Source organism: Lissotriton vulgaris, chromosome 2_1 (genome assembly GCF_964263255.1).
Source record: "Lissotriton vulgaris chromosome 2_1, aLisVul1.2, whole genome shotgun sequence".
Classification (NCBI taxonomy): domain Eukaryota; kingdom Metazoa; phylum Chordata; class Amphibia; order Caudata; family Salamandridae; genus Lissotriton; species Lissotriton vulgaris.
Window position 1 is genome coordinate 1659727218 of NC_141687.1, and position 14718 is coordinate 1659741935.

Here is a 14718-nt window from a genome sequence, read left to right on the forward strand (position 1 = left end):
GGCTCTCCGGCTCTGGTTGTAAAACTTCTCCGTTTTCCATGGAGAGTAGGTCTCTTCTTTTTGAGAACTTGTGGGGGGGGCCCATGCGCCATCTCCATTATCTGAGAGTACCAGGTCTGCCTGGCCCATTGTGGTGCAACCAGGATCAGAGTCATGTTGCTTGGCATGCATTTGTTGAGAACCCTGGGGATCAGTGGTATCGGGGGAAAAGCGTAGGCAAATGTTTTTGACCAGCTTATCCATAGGGCATTCCCCTGTGATCGTGCCTCTGGTTGCCTGGATGCAAAGTATTGGCATTTTGCATTCCGGCTGGTTGCAAATAGGTCTATTGTCGGAGTGCCCCACCTCCTGAATAGTTTCTCTGTCTCCTGTATATGGAGTTTCCACTCGTGTGATGCTGAAGTCTGCCTGCTGAGCCAATCCGCTTCTACATTGTCCTTCCCTGGCAGGTGTATGGCTAGCAGGTCTATTTTGAGTGGTATTGCCCATCTCCAGATTTCTTGTGCCAACCTTGACAGGGGGAATGATAGAGTTCCCCCTGGTTTGTTTATGTAAAACATAGTTGTGGTGTTGTCTGTTTGTATCAGCACCTTCTGGCTGTAAAGGTGTTTCTGGAAGGCCTTGAGTGCTAGCAACACTGTTTTCAGCTCCAGGTAATTGATGTGTCTGACCGCATCTGTAGGGCTCCACAGGCCCCTCACTCTGAGCTTGGTCATGTGTGCGCCCCATCCCTTCTGGGATGAGTCTGTGGTAATGGTCACTGTTGGGTCCGGTGGTGTTAGAGGTTTCCCTACTGTTATCCTTTCCTTGGTCCACCACCTTATTTCTTCCTGCACCCTGTGCGTTACAACCACTGAATCATCCCAACTTCCTGTAGCTTGTGACCATTGCAGTTGTAGCCACTCTTGGAGCGGTCTCATCTGTAGGCGTACATTGGGGACCAGGTGTATGCATTACGCCCTCATCCCCAAGATCTTGCTCACTGTCCTCACTGTCAGAGCTCGCCCCTTCTGGTAGTGACGGTTCTCCCTCAGTAGGCTGAGTGTTCTCTTTTCGCTGGGTGACACCCTGCATTGGACGGTGTCGATTTGAGCACCCAAGAATATCTTTACCTGCTCCGGTTCCATTGAGCATTTTCCCCAGTGTATGGAGAATCCCAGGCCTGTTCGCGATCTCGTGACCTGCTGTGCGTGACCTTTGCGTGTCCTGTAAGAGCTTGCCTTTACGATCCAGTCGTCGAGGTAGGGGTACACGTGTATCCCCTCCCTTCGCAGATGCGCGGCCACTGCCGCGAGGCATTTGATGAACACCCTTGGTGCGGATTTTAGACCAAAAGCCAGGGTTGTGAATTGGTAGTGATCGTTGTTCACTGTGAACCTTAGCATGTGCTTGTGCTGCCTGTTCATGGGGATGTGCAGGTACGCATCCTTGAGGTCTATGGTGGACAAGAAGTCCCCGGCCTTTATCTGTGGGATGACTACTTGTAGGGAAGTCATCTTGAATTTTTGGGTCTTTACATATTTGTTTAGGTACCGTAGGTCCAGGATGTGTCTCAGGCTTTCGTCCACTTTTGGTACCAGGAAGTAGTTTGAGTACACTCCTCTGTTCCGTTCTTTGAATGGGATCGTTTCGATGGCCTCTGAGGAGTAGTTCTTGAGCTTCCTTTTGGAGCAATCGCAGCTCTGTTCCCGAGTGCTCTCTTCGGTTTTCTGTTTGATGGATTCTTTAGCAGCTCTATGCAGTATCCGAACTGCATGATGTTCAGTATCCACTTGTCTGTGGTGATTTTTCTCCACTCCTGGAGAAAAACATCTTAGCCTGCCTCCTACTGGAGTTACATGTTCTTTTGTGTCTTGTCCGTGTAGCCCTCTCCTCTTTGTTTTTCCGTGCTCTTACCCCGGAGGGTTCGAGTGGGTGAGCACCTTTTCTCGTGTGCAGTCACTTAGAGGGGGGTTGTTCACCGCCTCTCCTCTGCCCTCGCCCGTTTCCTCTTGATCTAAAGGACTGGCCCCTGTTCTGGTAGTTCCAGTTTTGCCTCTGCTGGCCCTGGTGACCTTGGTTGTCACTCTGTTGTCCCTGGTGAAACGCCTGGTGTGATTCTCCTTGCTGGTTTCCACCTCTGCCGTTTGGCCTCTGCGTAGGAGTGCCCCTTCTCATCCCCCTGAATTGCAGGGTCCCCATGGACCTTGCAGTCTCGTTGTCCTTCAGTTGTGGAGCTTCTCCTCAACTGGGGCTCCAAACAGTGTGTCACCATTGAAGGGTGTGTTCAGGATGTTGTTCTGAACCTCAGCTTTGAAGCCTGAGATCCTGAGCCAGGCTTGCCTTCTCTCTGTGATGCCTATAGCCATCAGTCTGCTGGATGTTTCAGCCCCATTCAAGGTTGTCTTCAGGCACGAGTTAGCAATGCTTTTCCCTTCTTCCACAAGGTGTGATGCCCTCTCACGGTATTGTTCCAGGAGGTGCTCGAGCAATTGCTCCATCTCATCCCAATGTTGGTATTGATGTCTGTTTAGGAGGGCGTTTGAGTTCGCCATCCGCCAGTGCGTTGCGGCGTTTCTCTCTATTTTCCTGCCCGTTAGGTCCATCCTCCTGCTTTCCTTGTCAGGTGGAGGCCCAGATGTTGGCCCTTCTTCTGGCCGTCGCAGCCATTATTGAATCAGCTGTGACGGACCCCTTGATGTAAGCCGGGTCCTGGGAGGAGAATTTGTATTTCTTTTCCGTCCTGGGCGTTACTGATCTGCATGTAGCCGGGTCCTTGAAGGCTTCCTTCCCCTGGTCTGTGATACTTTTCAGCATGGGAAGGAATTGGCTTCTTGTCTGTGTGGGGAGCAATGTTTCCAGCAGGAAATCTGCTTTTGGCTTCTCCTCTAGCTTAACCCCATAAGCTGCTGCTGCTGCCTTCCGGACGACCTCGTTGTATGCCCCGATGTCATCCGGTGGCGAAGGCCTCAAAGGATGTGTCTCCACAGCCTCCTCTGGGTTTTCGGTCTCGATGTCCTGCCAATCCTGGTCTTGGGCCGTCAAGGAACCTGAGCCGTAGCTTGACTGCGGATCCCCGTAATCACCTTCTGTATAATAGAGGTCCTCGTGCTCCGGAGTTTGGCGGCTCTTCGACGTCGAACTCCTCCTGCTCAGTCACCTCAGCGATGGGCGTTGCCGGCCTTGAGGGGGGATCTTGTAACTTCTCATTCTTTCGTCGAAGTCTTTCTTTCTCTGGAGGATGTTCCGCATTGCAGCCTCGAGCCTTCTTTTCTTTCCCAGCATCTCCACGGCCTGGTTGTCGTCGAGCGTTTCGACTGCTCTCTTGGGCGGCGTTGAAGCTTTCTTCAGCTCCTTTTCCTTCGAAGTCGAAGACCCTTTTTCGGGGGCTTGCTTCGACGACCTTTGCTTTTCGCCGGTCTTCAGCCTCCGGGAGTCCTTCTCGAAGGATCCGCTGGGCTCTTTTTCGGAGGATGCAGCTTCGGCCGTAGAACTTTTCGGCGCCGGTGCTCCTTTCGAGGCTTTGGACTCTGCCTTTCGAGAGTCTGCCTCTGGCTTTCGAGGCCCTGTGGGAGTTTTTGGGGTCGTAGACTCATCTACCTTGTCAGGCGTTTCCTTATCGGTCTCTGCGACCTTGAAGTCAGCTGGACCTTCGGCGATGTTGTCCTAGTCGTCGGTGGAGAGGCCCAGTTCGTAAAGCGTCAGGGCCTGGCCCTAGCCCTGCATCGTGTGATGAGCTATCCTCTGCTTCTCACGAACTCCGAGTGTCTTCGGCTTGAAGACAGAGCAGGCGTTGCAGTCTCTGCTCTCGTGGTCGATAGGCAGGCAGAGGTTGCAGACCGGGTGCTGGTCCTTCTGCGCGAACTTGTGGTGGCAGTTTTTGCAGAATTTAAATGGAGTCTTGTACATCCCTGCGCTCAGGGGGCCCCCTGTGTGCGCATTCCTCCAAGGACGTCGAAGATCTTGATGCTCTTCTCTTTCTTAGTCGTCTCCTCTCTGATGGTCTTCTCCCAATCTTTTCCGGTCTTTACCGTCGAATAGTAGTTGTATTTCCTCCTTTTTTCCTCCAAAACTTCTGGAGCTTCACGCGACGATCCAGACCCAACGGCGGAAAAAAGAATCTGAAGATGGCGCCTAAGGGTGGTAGCTTCCGCCGGAAGCATGCTGACGTCACCAAAGGTACACCAGAAGGTGGGACGCCGAGGCCCACCTGGGCTACAAAACAAAAAAAAAAAATGGAAAAAAGACTGATTCCGGACCCAACCACCAGATTGCGGAATATGCACAGCATAGTGAATTCAGAAAGATTCACGCTGCAAAACAGCGCAGTGTGTGCGCGTGTGATGCAGCGCAGTGAGTGCGCGTGTGATGCAGCGCAGTGTGTGTGTGCGCGTGTGATGCAGCGCAGTGTGTGTGTGCGCGTGTGATGCAGCGCAGCGCGAGATGAGGCGCAGCGCGAGATGAGGCGCAGCGCGAGATGAGGCGCAGCGCGAGATGAGGCGCAGCGCGAGATGAGGCGCAGCGCGAGATGAGGCGCAGCGCAGCGTCTGTGCGAGATGCAGCGCCTGTGCGAGATGCAGCGCAGCGTCTGTGCGAGATGCAGCGCAGCGTCTGTGCGAGATGCAGCGCAGCGTCTGTGCGAGATGCAGCGCAGCGTCTGTGCGAGATGCAGCGCAGCGTCTGTGCGAGATGCAGCGCAGCGTCTGTGCGAGATGCAGCGCAGCGTCTGTGCGAGATGCAGCGCAGCGTCTGTCTCAGTGCAGTTTGTAATAGCGCAGTGTGTGTGTGTGAGGCAGGGCAGTGTGTGTGTGTGAGATGCAGCACAGTGTGTGCGTGAGGCAGTGCACAGTGTTTTTTCCTAGTGCAGTTTGTGTGACACAGCGCAGTAGGAAACCTTTGAAATTGCATATGAAAGGCTCCGTGTGAATGTAAAAGGTTTTTTAACGTAATGCGCGTGAGCCAGGAAATCTGTGGCTGAGATGCAACCACTTTGTGAGGCTCAGAAGGAGCAGGTGGGAGGAGGGGAGTGATCTAGATCAAATCACTTTCCTGCTGTCAGTGGCCGCAGGCTGCCAAACGGAGAGCGCGCCCGTCGCACATGAACTGTGTGATCCGCTTTTTTCCTTTCACTTTGCTATGCTTCATGCTATATATAAAGAGTACTTGGTTATGCTTCTTTGTCCACGGTCCTTTTGGGCCCCTACTGACTTTTTTGTCCAATTTATAGCACTTTTTAGCCCACATCAAAGTGGGGACTTTGCAAAACACCACATTTTTTAATTAAATGCGCCTTGATAAAGTTTTCCAGGTTAGAGTTTATACGGAAACCACTTTAAGTGCTTAATTTGTAAAAGAGGAGGCCAAGAGTGGCGCTTTAAGTCTGATGAAGAAATATAAGTACCGGTCCCCAAAGTGAGTGCTGATGGCCCCACATGGAATCACCGCCTCAAATTAAGCACTGGCTATCTCTTACTTTACAGCGGGCGAAAATACTATGCTCAACCTTTCAGTCCCTGTTTGTGCCTCTATTTGCTCTAAAACAATGCGCTCAGTGATAAAAAAAACGAACTGCTCAGTGACTTTCAGTGACTTTCACTGTGGTTTTTTAAAAATATTTTTATGTGCTGCTGATTTTGATTAGGTTTGCCTAGCCCTAGCTGTATAATAATTTGGAAAGCACTCTTCGAGTACGCCTAAAAAGAGCACTGCTGGATTTATGTTGACATTTTTATTACTAGTTTTGGCCACTTGGTGGCAGGTTCTCCCAATTGCAGCCTTTCAACTTCACAGATTGTTGCCATCAGTGGATCTGCTTTTGTTCAACTGAATATAAATTTGTACTCGTTGCGGGTGACCTGCTATTAGTTTTGTACAATTAGAACTATAATTTAATGCAGAATTTGATGTTTGTGTGTAAAACTGCAGGCCTGTGAATAAATACATTGGACATAGAGTAGACATTGGACATAGAGTAGACCAGGGCAGAAGTCCTAAAGAAAGAAGTGGGGGGGGGGCTAACATAGTTAGGCAATAATCAAGTGACATAACGGCGCATGACATTACCTGTGGCATCACAGGAATTGACAGCTTAGGAAATGGCATCAAAAGCCACGACTGATATGTACGTGTGATGTGCTTGCTTTGGGAGGAGTAGCGCTACACAAGAAAGAAGCCCTCGGCATTGCGCGCTGGAGAAAATTCACGCTTAAATGCCTGAAGTCGGAAGGGTGGGAGGGAACCTTTGATGTGTGAAGCTCTCAGCATTGCTGTGGCGGGTCTAAAGCGCGTGCACGGGCACATGAACTGCATGTAATCTGAATCCGCGCTTGGTTTCAAAGAGTTTGTTTCAGCTACAATAGATCGACATCTGCAATGCGCTAACACATTGGCAAAAGTCGACCTAAAAAAATAGGTCTAGGACGATTAGTTGAAAAGCAGTTTGTATAGGACTGAGGGCACATGAAAGCAGCTGTGGACTACCTGTGTGTGGGAGATGTCTACGGGTGGATGAGGGGTTATTGATTTCATGTGTATTGATCGTGAGCACTTGGTGGTTACTTTTTTTTTGCAATTATGGCATTTCTAGGGATTTACTGTTATCGCGGGCCTGTCACATCAAAGTAGTCTTTAGTCACACTTACCACACTGTCTGTGCTGCTTTATGAGTTGTGTCGCTCAAAGCTGGTATGTTGATGAGCACGGACCGCATTTACACAAAGAACAAGCTGTCCCCACGCAAAAGAATCTGAAGTGAAAGCACGCCAAGCGGATGTGCCTGCTTTTAGCCCTTCCTCCTTTTGGGACAGCCCATCCAGACTGGATTGTTTGCTTCACGGCTTATTTAGATAACATGCCACCTTTAGATAAGAAATTGATTCACAACAGCCGCGAAGCAAACAATCCAGTCCCGATGGGCCATCCCAAAAAGCAGAAGGGCGGAAACAAAGAAGCCTCATTTTCAATGGGAGGCCACAGTTTACCATAAACTATGACCCCATTCCAAGGAAAATGAGGGGCGGGGCTTCAAGCCCCCTTCTGAAATGTCCTCTCACAATATGCCTCGCCGAGAAAGCAGGGCATGCAGGCTGCAATGCTAGGCAATACCCAATGATTGTAGGAATACAGAAGGAAAATGCATCCGTAGGCAAAGGAAGTTGGAAATCGTGTTGTGCCCTAGGGAAAAAAACCTGCCAGAGTATGGGAAATGAAGGAGTCTGGTGACCAGCATGAGAACTAGGAGTCATACTAAGATGGTTATAAAAGAATCCTAACGGGTGCACACATATATTATCTTCTATAGCCGGTAAGGAAGCGGCCCTTAACAATACAGTGGCGACGTGCTGAGGATGCTTAAAGTTTACAATAACGCAGTCGCCTCTGCATGCTTTTCTTGAAGTACCAATCCAGTCAACTCTGCGCACTGACAATATGTCTTTACAGAAAGCAGTGGGGAAGCCGCAATGTTTATTTAGCCATGCTAATACTTTGTTGCTTGAAGAATTTGACACTTCCTCCCGTGCTTCAAATGAGTTTGGGTCGACTATTGGGACATTAGTCAGAACCACTGTGTATGGTGCACAATCAGGGGGTAAATTAATTATTAGGTTTTTTTTTTCCAAAAAACCGCCCGAGTTATTTTCAACTGCCCTGCTGGCTAAGCTATTATTCCTCAAGGTCGAAGCAGTAGTATCAGGCTTCGACAGACTGAGCTGATCTTACAGATGACACCAATTGTGTCACTTCCTCCCCCCTACTATTAGCGCTTGGAGCCATTATAGATGTAGATGTTCCAGCGCCAACGTTCTCGGGTAGTTTAGCCCGGGACAGGTGTGAGGATAGAAGACCCCCTAGTCTCGATACCTCCTTAGAGACCAGGCCTAGTTTATCCCCGACCCCCTTGCTATTAACAGCAGCAACTTTATGTATTGCATCACTCGTGTTGACATTAGTGCTCTTCTTTCCAATTACAGCAGCTGATGGGGATAGGAGGGTACTTAACCTAGCTACCTCTTTGGATACTAAGTCAACTTTTACCATTAAGGGTTTAATCAAAAGTTCCATTTTGGTGGTCAACATGTTAACAAGGAGCTGGATGTGGTCGCCATTTAAGATGTTCATATCTGCCTCATTTATAATAGCATTAGTATGCTCTTTAGTAAGCTCAGGTTGTTTAGGTGGAGGAGTAACTTTTAGTTCTTCTATGCCCTCCCCGCTTGTTGATCAGCCTTCTGCATGCCCTCACTGGTCTATGAGCTGGTGATGGCACCGCTGTAGGAGTCAAGGGGGTGTGAGATGTTGATGGCAGCGGACTGTCCAATAACGCCGTATTGTCTGGGAGGTTAGCAGAAATAGAAACAATATCTGAATCCTTCTCCATCTCCAGTGAGGGAGAGGCAACCTGAATAGCCCCAATGGTGTCATCAAGGTTATCTGAGGTAGAAGGTACGTTGGTAGGTGAGGCAGGGTGGCTGATCCTACTAAGCGAGTGGCGTCGGTCAGAGTTCATCTTACTGACCACCTTAATCATATAGTTTTCCATGGTGCGGGATATTGTTTTTACAGAGTGTGATTTTGTCATTTATGCTGTATAAACATGCAATTTAAACACAGTTTGTTAAACACTCGCAGTAAGGAGCAAAGTCCTGGATCCCAGCAAGAAGGATAAGGGTCCGTGGCCCAGCCCAGCCTCTTCCTGCCCCTGACGGCCACAGACGACCCGCCCTTGGCCCGGGCTTCACCCGGCTCGTCCCGCAGTGACGGTGCTGCTTTTATGCACCTTGTCACCTGGTCCGATAGTTGGTGGAGGGAGGGAGGCGCTATGCCCGTTGCCTTCTGGGTGCTGTAGTCGCACCAAGCCCACAGGTGCGAGCGTTTCCCACGAAGCGGGAAACGCGAGAGGTGGGTCTCTGCAAGGCACTGAGAGGTGCGTGGTTCGCCTCCGACACGTAGTCCCCACTGGTACTGCTGATGCTGGTTTAAAAAGTGCTCCGCAAGTGTTCCCGAATAAGCACCCGTTATACAGAGTGTATTGTTCTTTGCGATACTTCGTCTACATAACAAGGCTTGATGAGACTGTGGAGGGCGATTGCTTGTTCCCTGTCTTTTCTATCGCGTTTCAGCAAGACAGTATCCCTCATAATGTGTATTATAAAGAGGTTGGGTAAGTGTCTCCCCAACATAACAATAAAAAAAGTTTTCAAAAAACACTGTAAACCAATGAAAAGTTAGCACTGGTGTACTCACATACAAATGAAGTCCCCAAGCTTGACAAGAGATTTCTACTACAATGTTCCACCCTTCCTAGTTACACAATATAAATAAACCAACTCGTATAACTGGAATTTTTAAGCAAATAGATACTGGCAAACCCCCCCCCCCCCTCTCCCCCCCCCCCTACATTAAAGGGCTGCTTGCCACCTTCGGTTAATTCAAAGATACACTAAACCTTACATGTCAAGAAACTGTGTTACTACTGCACGGTGCTATCTCCTATGGCAGCTTCAAGAGTAACAGTTAAAACTACAAATAAATCTTTACAGCGTCCACTTCCTGATATTCCCATAAGCACAGAGGGGACAAGTTTCAAGAGATGCCCACAACGCTACATACTTTATAGTGCAGTTGCACCACGAGTTGAAATATAATACAGCTGAATTCTGTGTCACAAGCAGCCCACAGACCAGACAAAATTAAAAAAAATCCCAAACTATGCAGGGTACAAATAAAATGGCAGGAGTTAAAAGCAACTGGTTTAATTGTAAACAAGGCACACATCTGTTGCTGCCCCTCATACAAAGCAACTTGTGCACAAGGGCCGGACTGTTAGGGAATTTCAGACAGCATGGACAGATGTATGCAGGCGTAAATATTCAAACCATATGGTGGTAACAGAAGGATGTATAGTTGAAAAAGAACTGATTGCACCCCTTACATGCCAAGGCGTTTCCCGCCCAAGAGTGGAGCCAGTTTCTGGTGTTTCGTGCACTTTGCGCTTCAGCCTTCATTTATTACTTTGTATTCACAAATGATATCGAGCCCAGATTTGCAACCCCCCCAGTCTTGTGGATTCTACCAGGTACCAAGAACTGAGCAGCAACTTTTACATTGTGTACCGAGTATGCAGTAATTCATATAGTAAAATCTAATAAATTAAGATTGGGCATGAAGGAAACCTATGCATTTTTTTTAAATAAGCAGCGTTAAAGAAGAGTAGTTATTTGTTAATCTCTGAATTTCTGGTATACCATCAAACCTCTTGACGGTATATCATCAAGAGGTTCAGAGGACATTTTACAAGATGTGTTCTAGCTGGCACACTAGCTTACATTCGGCAGCCAAAAAGGAAGACAAATTGAATGGATAACATTAATTATTCTGTGTTCCAACACTATTCCAATAAAAATGGTACCCCACTAGCGTGCATGGGCCTATCGCCCATTAGCATTAAGTCCACAAAATGTGATTGACACCAAATGTTTAGCATGAATGTATCTATTTTTTTGCTCATGTGGTGAGCTGAATAATTTGGAGCCATGCTTAGCCACCACCCAGGAAAAATTATCAAACCAAGACTTTAATAACTAGACACCAGCCAGGGAGATTTGAATTGCATGGATCACCGAGTGGCAGAAATGTTGCCTATCCAAGCAAATTCTAGAAACTTCCCCTAGCACATTCAAGGAAAACGTGTGAATTGAGGTTTGCAGGACATTCTTGGTAAGAAAATGTAGAGAGACCTACACAGGCCAAAGCACTCTGGGCTTGGATGGGTCCCAAAGTTTTTAACATATCTGAAGGTTGCAGGGTTCCTTGGTTGCAAGCTGTTCTAGAGCCCAAACATAGCATCACCATGGCAAATGCATTTATCTTCTTGTAATCAGAAATGAGGGAGAGAGAATCTGCGATTCATTCGGCTTCCAGCCAATAGAGTTGTAATCAGAGGGGAATGAATCACTTGTCCTGTATGTTACCAAGGTCGGGGGTTCTTGTCATCTTAGAAACCCTATTCCATGAAATAACCATGGATGGGGTATATCTTGTTTCTTCAAGTTTTAAGTTACGTGAAAAGCATCATCATAGGGTCTCGGTTATGCTTTCCTCCACCTGGAGGAAGACAGACTAGTATTTACAATAATGATTAGAGAAAGTGAGGGTGAGTACAGTGGCATTCAAATTACCTCCATCTGTCGATCTTGTGTCGAGGATGGAGTAAATAGAAAAAAAAGGTGGTGGTGCTGCGATAGAAGAGCTACTGTTCTATTGCAGCTACTGTTCTATTGCACCTATTCGAAAACGTGGCTGGTCAACATGTTTCAGCCCAGTTGTGCCCAGTATGGTCTGCTGGCTTTCTTCGGGACCAATGTAAAGCACTCTGTCAAGTGGTAACGTGCCTAGGTAAGTAGTGCACTTACCCTTCTTTAATGCGCCTGTTGGCACACTTGCAAGTTATAGATGAAATTGTGTTTATAACTTATTGGGCGGTAGTTGGGTTCCTTCGGGGGACGGGTGGTCGGACTCCATCTATATGGGTCCTCTAAGCAAAGTGTGCTGACGCCGTCTTCCATGCACCAGAAGACTGCGCCAGCCCGCAGACCCTACTGGGCAAACCTGGGATGAACCATGTCGACCAGCAAAGTTTTCGAAATTTACCTTTACCCCATCCTCGACACAGTAAAAGCCAGATCGACAGATGGAGGTAATATTAATGCCATTGCACTCGCACCCTCACTTTCTCTAATCACTACTGTAAATACCAGGCGGTCTTCCTCCAGGTGGAGGAAAGCATAACCAAGACCCTATGATTATTCTTTTCACGTAGCCCAACATGCGGCGAAACAAGATATACAGCACCCACATTTATTTTGTGAATGAGAGTTTAAGGAGAAAAGAACCCCGACAATGGTAACATACAGGACAAGTGAAATGCATGTACCTCTTCCGCTGACCCATATGTCACAACTAGGCCCAAAAGAGCACTTGTCCATGCCTAGCTGTAGGGTGCGCACTTAATGCCCCCTAACCAACACGTTGATGGTGATTATTATTAACAACATTTTATATAGCGCTCAGGTACTTCAACCAAATTGTCCCAGCGCTGAAAGTAGTCTATCTAGTGGGCAATCCGGACGGAAGGATTCACTAGGAACAGACAGTACCGAAAATTTGATATTTTTCCCTTTCCTGCACTGCCCCCTCACAAAAAATGGGGCTCAAACAACAGAGTTATGATTTACAAACCAAACTCAGTGACTAGGTCCGTTTACACTTTGTTTGATATGAAACCAATGAGAGAAGCATTTCCTTTGTATTAGGACTTTTTTTAACCAGCGTTAAAGGCTTGGGACCACCCGTTAACATCCGCTGCACTGCTAAGGTCATGCAAATTGAAAGCAATGGGTCGTTCACTGCATTAAAGTGGTTAACACAGCCATCCAAGATAGCACCAACTCAGTAAACTGGACATATTTATTTTAGGGATCGGAAAGCACTATGCTCTTTTTATACTAGGGCTGTAAATAATACAACCGATATTTGAAAAGCAATTACAGAGAAACTCCACAAACCTTGAAGTAGGTCTACAATTCTGCGTGGACCAAAGGGCACAGATTGGCTTGACAGTGCTTACCAACACAGAAAACAAACAATGAGGCGCTAAGGGGAATCAAATCTAACTTTTACACAAAGCATCAGAGTGAACTACATCGTTTTCTGCTAGTGACCAACGTAATTCTGCACTGGAAGGTGTGAGAGCTTGCTCTCCTCTGGTCATACGATCCCCCTCTAAAAACTGGAAGATACTAAAATTGCTGGGACACATTATGAAAAATCTAAAGCCCCAGCAAATCCAGAGCACATGGCCAACGTGATAAATGGATGCCGGGTACAGAAAGTGGGTTTGCGCTTGGCTATTCCTTAAATGCGATCAATAGCCGGATAACAACATACTGACAAATATTAGCAAGACTGTTAAATGTCGGGAACCGACTTGTATATGGTGGCTGTAAAGGTGACGTACGCAAGCGGAGTATGCACACGTCAATTCCGTAACATCTGGGGCCGTTAAATACATTATACCTTGACTTGGGGGAAGGGATGATAGTACGTTGGACCCCGCAAGCCAACCCTGATGCAGTATATCTTAGGTACCACTGTGAGTTGCAAACTGGCTACCTTCGGATTGTACATGCATATGCTTTTGTCTGATACACTAATTAGTGATAAATGACGACGCAGATCTGATGTTAAAGACCTCAGCACGGTTTAAGTTACAATGTTTTGTTGCACGTAGATGCGCCTTTGATAACGGCATAACTCATTCTTTAAGTTAGGCCAATAAGCCACTCTTAGTTGATTTGGTGCTCCTGATAAGCGCAGATAAAAGACTATACAACACCACGCCATCATAGCGGCCCAGACACTACCGCTCAACGATCGTCCAAAAAGCCTCAAACCCAGTCTCAACTACGTCACCAATCTGAACGAGCCCCATCTAATGGGCTCAAACGCCAAGTCCTTCCTTCCACTTCATCAGGACCCACGTTGAACCCTGGCCCTTTACCACCGACCAGTTTGCCCAGAGCGCGTTTTGGTGGTTACAAACGATCGTTCGAATACTCCAATCGCTCCTGCTTGACCTCGCCTCGTTTTCTTCTACGAACCCCTAGATGTCCCTCCCGCCCTTTAACGACCCTCCCTTGGATGACCTACGGGTCGCGTTGGACTTACAGACCACGTAATATGCTATCAATTATTTTATTTGACCCCCGCGTGACGCTCACTACGTCGTTCAAAAAAAGCCTGCCTGGGGAAGTCGTACAGGAAGGGAAAAACACGTGCCAGTGCTCCCCACTCACCGGAATCGAGGACATCCCGAGCTGAGCGCGGGCGTTCATCAGAACAGGACGCCCGCCCCCATACCAACCAACCAACCAGCCAGCCACCATAACCGTGGTCAGCCGCCCTTCACATCTGCCCGGCACGCGCGCACACAATCACTCACCTGCCGTTCTCACACAACTGCTTCCAGCTGTATCTGGGTGAAATTTCTCGCAAGCCGGTCACTGCCAGGATAAGAGCATGTAACTTGGAGTTATCACGGCGTGCGTACTGATCGACGTTGCGCTGAGAGACGTCACGTACGTAAATTCTACAGAAAACTGCGCGGGCGCATTGAGAAAGTGAAACTGCTTAAAACGGCTGGCGCGCGTGCGCAGTGCAGGGAAGAAAGTCTTACTCGGCAGGCACTTCTTTTGGCACATAGCGGTTTCAATTGGTTGTCGGTTCATTTAGTTCTCGACCAGTGGTCTTCAAACTTTGTAATCCAGTGTCCCTCCCCCAGTGAAAAAACAGACACCCCCTCTTCCTTTGCACACCTTACCTTGATTGGAACTAACATTGAAATGACAAAACGACACTAGTATATGAATACGGCACAACATGCCAAATGATGTGTGTGTAAACAAAGAATAAGAGATACATTTGAATTATGTGTATTCACTGATCAGCAGGAAATTTGATATGACGAGCTTATTTCAATTTGGAAATTTGAACAAAAGATAATATTCATAAAGTTAGAAATTGGGTTACTGGTTGACTGGCATGTGAGCCCTGCTCAACCAGTTACCACAGCCATAGTCAAGGCAAGGCATGCATAAGCCAAATAAATAAATACCAGTATTCGTAAAGCGCACAGCTACCCATATTAAACTGTGCTCACCCTCTGGTAGCTTGACACAGAGC

The 14718-nt window shown here is 47.8% G+C and overlaps 1 protein-coding gene across 3 annotated transcripts in view; it reads right to left on the minus strand.

Moving 5' to 3' along the window:
• The window catches only part of RCC1 (regulator of chromosome condensation 1), an 89315-nt gene extending 75170 nt beyond the window's left edge, over positions 1 to 14145 (minus strand). For 2 of the 3 annotated variants that reach the window (XM_086957576.1, XM_086957575.1), the window contains exon 1: positions 13979 to 14145. The gene's annotated coding sequence lies outside the window, so the exon portion shown is untranslated. The remainder of the gene's footprint in view (positions 1 to 13978) is intronic. The other variant, XM_086957574.1, reaches the window with a different exon arrangement.
• Between the last annotated feature and the right edge of the window lie 573 nt (positions 14146 to 14718).